We start from the raw sequence: 7,300 nt of genomic DNA, 5'->3' as shown, positions 1-7,300 counted from the left end.
CATTTTTACTTTTCTATAAAATTCAACAAGTGGTGACTGGTAAAGTAACATTATTGTTTAAAAACTGACATTTTTATTTGGTTACAGCATTTAGAACACAAACTCCATTTAAGCAGGTAAATAWTCAGGAAGAAATGTGACTTTTCCCCTCGCAGTGCAGTCAGGTCATTCTACTAAACATGAGGCCCACTTTTGATCCAACAGAAAAGTGGTTTGGCCCCCCTCACACCAGTCAAATACCCCCTAGGATGTAAAAAAAATGAAATCAGTCAGCTTGTGAGTGGTCTTCACTGGGTCTTGTATTGTATAACGCTGGTGTTTTTTCAGTGTTCAATGGGATGAAATCTTTTTTTTTTTAAATCACGTTTACATGCAAGTGCTGCAGTAATGTGTCAGGCAGGGTTGCCATATGGGACATGGTAAAATGTGGTACTGTCCCTTTAAGATTAAATTATTTGTTCAGTGAGTGTGTYGTAAGATAAGGTGTRTGCTGTATTTGATGAAACTGTCCACAAAAAAGGARGGGCAAAAGACAATTTTTGTTTTTATCTGGCAACCCTGACAGCTCAGCTGCATGCAGTGATCATGAACTGACAGCTTGACAGTTACATCTAAACTAGTGAATAAATTGATATTCCTTTGGATCTCAGCTTTGCTCCTAAATGCTGCAAAGGGTGAGTAGCACATAAAAAACACTGTGTTTATATTGTAATTGTACAGTTAGAAAAAACTTTCAATAAGTTTCAATAAGTGCCGGGGACTCTGATGACTGGTGATGTGTAAAGAAGCAGCGGGATCTCCACAAAAATGTTGATGTTCCACTGAAAACCAGCTCCACATAAATGGGGCCTGAGATTGCAGTGGGCTCCACATATTAAGTGACAGAGCAGAATACGTCCACAACGGTTTTAAGCATTCCTTCATCTTCCATAGCAAGGTTGAGCTGTATTAGTGTATTATCTTGTGCATAAGGGTAAAAAATGAAAAGTGTTCTTATAATGCAGCAATATGGCTTGGAAAACAAGAATTTGAAGCAGGACAGAAACAACTACGTAGCTGCATCCTGACTCAGCAATGGTTCCCAAACTTTTCAGCCTTTGACCCACAAAATAGCAGCAGCAGAGACCTGWGMCCCCAGCTGTTGTYGGTTGATGAACATTGTTTTCACATCAAAATAAGCAAGAGCATAGTTTCATTATTTCTCATGCTATTTTTGTCCATTTAAGTACACTTGTTATTTTGTAAAAACAAAAGAAAAAATGTTCTTAGTTTTCATTTTTTAGTGTAGTTATCTCAATAAATATTTTCAGGACCCCACCTTGATGTTTCAGGACCCCACTGTGGGTCCTGACCCCAACTTTGGGAAGCACTAGTGTAAAACGTGTGGTGAGGGAACAGGAGAGTGTCAGGGATACAGAAAGGACGAACACTGTAGCTGTGACATCATCACCTTTACAATGTAAGAGATTTTCCAAAATTACTACAATCCGAGTCAACATTAWGTGTGAAGGAGTCTTACAAAAGAAAAATAAGGGCTACAGAATTATAATTTTACAGCCATCAAATCTAAATTTGGYAAATTTGCTTCCACTTATTAAATAAACATTTTTGCTACCACTAGTTGGGAATAGAAATTAAATAAATTTAGCAAAATCCTTTATTTACAGTCTCCTCAAAAAGCTCCAAGGAGAACGACAAAAACAAATCACCTACAACTCACTGCAAGAGGCAGCTCCAACTTCACACTGCAGTTATCTGCATGCAGCTTTATCTCCTGTAAATGTGTTTACCTGAGGTCCGCTGCAGCTTGTAGAGGGACAGACAGGACAACAAATCATGTGGACGCAAAAGTGGTGAGAACACACACGCCTGTGTTGTCCTAATGGCAGCATTTGTGGAGGGCTGATTGAATAAGGCTGGGTGCTGATTGCTCGGCACATTGATTAATGCTGCCTGCTGTGCTCCGGTGCGTCACGGCACTCTGAGTCCTGCAGCAGAATACCAATAAGACAATAGGCTCTGCGCAGAGATGAACCAACTAATCACACTATGAGCCGGTTGGTGAGTTTACTCATACTTGTWTCTGGCTCGATGGGAAACAGTAATTATATGTAGTAACATCAGGTAATTTTGTTTGCAGTTTGAGTACATAAAAGGCGACAGTGAAGGTATTAAAGGCCTAGGGAGTATTAGTTTGCAACCGGATTAAACAGTTTTCTTCAACTTTTAAATAAAAATAAATTAAGAGTGGATAATCTGGATTACATCATTAGTGAAGTGTGAAAGTGTGAYAAACTCAGTTCTGCCACATTAAATGTTTAATCACAGTAGAGAATAAATGYCTACTTACACCTCTAATACACTTTCAGCGACATCACATGTTGTAGTCCACTTGATAATGTTACAAAATGTTTCAACACAGAAAAAAAATCAAAAACTGTCAATCACCAGGCTACTTTATAATTAACCAAGCTCTAATCAGCATTTTCCCAGCATGATTACAAAAATTCATAAAAAGAGATGTCAAGAAGAGAGGGGGATTCCCTCAGAATGCTCTCCTCTCTCGCTTCCTTTCCTCCCTCAGTGGTGGGAAGCATTGAGCGAGGGAATGGGAAATGACAAAGAACAGCACCACTGCTCTGCCTTGCACACTTCCTGTTTGCCCTCCCTGTGTCACTTCCTGTTTGAAGTGTTCAACTTTTGGACCAGAGTTCGACCAGTGTTCCAGCGTCCTTCATGCATGAAATTTGAACAGATATTATTATTATTATCATAACAACGCCAAATACAAAACATGTATTTAAAGCGTCCTTGTCAAAAAGCCACACTGAAAGAGGACGAGTTAGTTGCAAAGAACAAGGCAGGAAGTCCATACTGAATACCTGTGACCTTCAGGCCCTCATTAAAAACTGGTTTGATTTTGTTATAGATATCACAGCGTGGGCTCAAGATCACTTCCCCAAATTAYCTGTGAACACAGTTCCTTGTGGCATCAACAAATTCATTCCTGGTCCACTTCCCTCTTACTTTTGTCATTAYATATCAACATCTATTGTCTGAGCTTAAACAACTTCCTCCTAATGTCTGTCCCCAAGGTCTGCACTGGTTTTGGTTAGCAGGCTTTTGACCCTGCAGCCTGGAACCACCAGCATCTCTAACCTTGAGATCTGACCTCAGTTAGGACATAAAAATTATCACTTTTTTTTGGCCAGTGTGAATACAATATGCATTTACTACATTTGCAATCCATTGTATTCTGTTTTTACTTACATTTTACATCACCACTTTTTCAAAACTGGGGTTGTAAAAAATGACCATTATCTTTAATGACTGTGTGTAATCGCACAAGCTACACATAACGACATCTGYACACAGAATCATGCGACATGTTTTGATTTGATTTAGAAAATTGTGTTTTGTCCACTCTGAACCACAGTGGTTTAGTTAAATTTGCAACATTTTTGCAAGTGGTTCTTTTGGCTTTAGCTGCCTCGTAAAAAGYGAACCCACAGTTGTGAACAGCAGCAGTAATATAACTCATGAGTGGTTCACATAAAAAGAGTCCAACTGTGTTTCCCTCTCAGAACCATAATGGGATTATTGTGTCTGAATAAAGTTTTTATTTATTTTGAACTTATATTGCCTTTGTGCAGAATAAACTTCTGTATTGAACTGTTTATTATTTCAGAGGCATTTTACAAGCTTTTCCTCAACTAAAGATGGCAGCGTTTTTCCTAGAACAGCCCAACCTGCTCGGGGATTTTCTATCTAAAGTTTAACATTGTAACAAAGGTGTTCTGAACAAGGTGACATTATGTGTGCACTAATGCTTCCAAATCATCATTAGCATACAGACATGATCGAAGTTTAAATTCTCAAAAATGCTTTGTGAAGTCAAATGAATTTGATTTAGAATGACACTGTATTCTACGTCAGATTTGGTACATTTGCCTCACTGAAACAACAATTCTTTTGATTTATTTCATATGTGTGTRCTTCCCAAGAGCCACTGGCTTAAATCCAATGTCAACATTTGTCTTGAAATACTACTTGGAGCTAAAATCAATCCATAAAACATTTAATCAGCTCTGTAAAGGCAACATAAAACTGCACACAGTATGTGAATGTAACAGCAGAACTTCAAGAATTCAGAATCCTTAATATGAAACTGAAAGATCACGTTGCTTTGCAAAGTATAATTGTTCCAAGTTATTTAAAGTTTTCTCCATAAAACAAAGGAAAAATAATAATCTTGAGTTTAGGCAAAATAAGTTAATATATTCATATCTAAATGCTAATATAAGAAAACCAATAGTACCCATTCAGAGCAAACCTCCCCCAGGCCTGCATGACCCAACCATCCAGTGAACACCAGAACAGATGGATCAAAAATGTCTTTGTGAATTCTTTCATTTGTATGAGTGTTTACATAAACAATAACAYTCATAAATAAACATGAAGCTTCAGAAAGCCGAAGCAGAACAGAACGATCTGAGGGTTAAACGCGCACCAAAGCAAACAGATCAAGTTTATAACAACACAAYCTCTGCGACTGCGTCACCAGAACGGGAGTCTACAAATCCTACCCACGATGCTTTGTGCTTTCTCATCCTTCCTTTCTCACTCGTCTTCACAGTCRATCAACACAGTTCGAGTGTCATTTTTCACGGTTTAAGGGTGGAGAGAGGTTTGTTACAAATTACTGCTGTGTTTGAGTATTTTTCATGGTTGGTTTACTGTAAGACATCTGTGCACTGTGATGTTTTACACCTGCTTCTAAAAAGGTTWAAAAGAAGTTATGTTATCCTGTAARAACATCCACTTGCAAAAATCAGTCGTTCATTTTAAATTTTGGTTCAATAGAAATATTTCAAAATATTGAAACTGGTCATGATAAAAAGAACACTCTTAATTTAATATTTAAAACTTTAATAAACTCATTCAAGACAATCAAATGATTTTTATAACTTTCTCTGAGCGGTCAACACCTGTCAACGTGAATTTTGACCCACTCATGACATGTTCATGGTGTCTTGGGTTTGAAGAGTTTCTAAACCAGATGTTTCAGCTTCTTCCACAGATGTTCAACATGATTTACAACAGGGCTGGGGAGGCCACGTCAAAGTTTTGTTCTGAGCCATTCTTGGGAGGGTTTAGTTGAATGTTTTGGATCATTGTCCTGTTGRAGGAACCATGAAACTGAGACCAAGATTTCCAACACTGCGCAGCACATTTCCCCCTAGAAGGTMTAGAAAGTCTTGATAGTCTTGAGATTTTAATGTACCCTGTACAGATTCTAGGCACATCATCCATTTGGTCAAGGCCGGTTTTCTTAATTTGCTTTAAATCATGTTTAAATAAATTAAAATGGAATGGCTTATTTTCGATTATTTGTTTTTTTTAATGTTTCAAGTCATGTCAGTGACATTTGTGGGTTTTACCATTTTTAACAAAAGGGTACAAAAACACTTATCTGCATTTAAAAAAAACTTTATTTTCATGTCCAGCTGAATGTTACTTGGGATTAGGCAACCTGACAAAGGTTTAAGACAGAGTTTCCATTTAGGTTGACTCTCAGTCACAACCCCACCAAACTCTAATTGTTGAACTGAGTTCTAGACATTTGGTTTGCTGGTTTGTGGTGACAGAGTTTTATTAAAATCTGTTCAGTGGTTCATTAAATATTTTTGCATGCAGACACAACCAATTCATCCACTCATTTGTTGGAATGGTTGGTCATGATTCAGTCAAATTTAACTCCAATTTGCTTTTATCATGTTCTGTTTTCAGCCGGCACTGGGATGTTGATTTTTCATTCTTCTACACGYCATTAGGACAATAAATGTTTGAAGTAAGCTGTTCTTTTTTAATAATGCAAAAATCAATCAAAGGCGTGAGAACAAAAACAAGGAGTGCTGAAGAGTGAAATCTATGTTCACGTCTCTGAAGAACAAACCCATTAATAGTGGGACAAAAGAGCCCACACTGAAACACAGCAAAGCTGGTTTTATTTTACCAGATCTCACTTGTCTGATGTCTAAACATTAAGTATTGATGGACCCAAAACTTTCTTAGCGGGAGGGCCTTTGATAAAAAAAAAGCAGCGCTCTTCGGCTCACCATGACAACTAAATATASTGAGACCATGAAAAGCTTGTGGCGAGGAAACAAGTTCTCTATTTGTGTGACGGAAAGTGCTGAAAGACGGAGAGGGAGACATTTGTGTGGGCTCAGATTCAGTCTAGTTGTTTTATTTTAAAACACACAATGTTTATTAAAGAACTTCCAGGTTTTCTTCAAATCTAAGATGAAAAAATAACTGACAGTTTAACAGAATTTGTTGGGTGAGAATTAYTCAGTAAGTTTGAATTTCCCTTAAATCTGCAGAAAGGTCAGCTTTAAGTAAACTGTATAAAAGTCAAATCTTATCCCTTTAAAACTTAATGTCATCTCCTCTGTTGATGTCTCCCTCCCTTATCTAGGAGTGCTGATCCAGTGACATTGACAGGACGAACACTCAAGGCTGGCTGAAAATGTCARGAACATCAAGATTAAAAAGCAACTGTAGGCCACAGTAACACATCCCAAGGTTYTGTGTTGCTGGAAAACTTGATAAAAATAAAATAAAATACAAGGAACAGCTTTTCACAACTCTGGTATGGGATAGACTTTCTTTGATAGTAGGTCAAAGGTTACAGTAAAAGTTTCTTATTCACACTATCCACCTAAAATAATTCAATTTACCAAAACTAAAATCATCTGATATGGTTTCATTATAGAAAATAACTTGCACCTATTGCCACCCAAAATTAAGGCTTCTGGTATTTTCCAAGTATGTTATTACTGCTGTAAACTGTGATTTAATAGAACACACCAGCATTCACAATGCCAAATAACTACAACCAAAGTAGTAACCAGCATTGTTTTGCTGCATTGCTCAGATGCAACAAACTTTACTGGTGTGCAGGATAAAAACAAACCTGTACGTGTAACAGCTGARGGAATAAAAAGAAATAAAAGTGCCAGAAGCTTGACAAATGCATTGCCTAGACCAGGGGTGTCAAACTCATTTKCACCGAGGGCCAGATGAGCGTTATGGTGGCCCTCAAAGGGCCACTTGTAATGAACTTTGATATTTCACGTTTAACTTTGACTAAACAGTGTTTTAACATGTCCTCTTTTAAACACCAATAAGAACTAAGTGTATGACTGATTAAATCTGAAATAAATACAGAAATATTATTGAAAGTAAAACAAATAAAGTTTTACTCACTGATGAGTTTCTAGTGAGTAGCTGCATT

General features: G+C 37.4%; 1 long non-coding RNA gene across 2 annotated transcripts in view; it reads right to left on the bottom strand.

Annotated features, from left to right (window-relative positions):
- LOC106527910 (uncharacterized) overlaps window positions 1–7,300 on the bottom strand; it is a 45,728-nt gene that overhangs the window by 2,857 nt on the left and 35,571 nt on the right. Inside the window, exon 3 of one of the 2 annotated variants that reach the window (XR_001311440.1) lies at window positions 119–243. The exons of the other annotated variant lie outside the window; for it this stretch is intronic. This is a non-coding gene — a long non-coding RNA (uncharacterized LOC106527910). Of the gene's footprint in view, window positions 1–118; window positions 244–7,300 lie in introns of those variants that run through there. 2 annotated transcript variants of the gene reach the window in all.

Source organism: Austrofundulus limnaeus, unplaced genomic scaffold (genome assembly GCF_001266775.1).
Source record: "Austrofundulus limnaeus strain Quisiro unplaced genomic scaffold, Austrofundulus_limnaeus-1.0 Scaffold349, whole genome shotgun sequence".
Classification (NCBI taxonomy): domain Eukaryota; kingdom Metazoa; phylum Chordata; class Actinopteri; order Cyprinodontiformes; family Rivulidae; genus Austrofundulus; species Austrofundulus limnaeus.
This window is presented reverse-complemented; position numbering and strand designations above follow the sequence as displayed.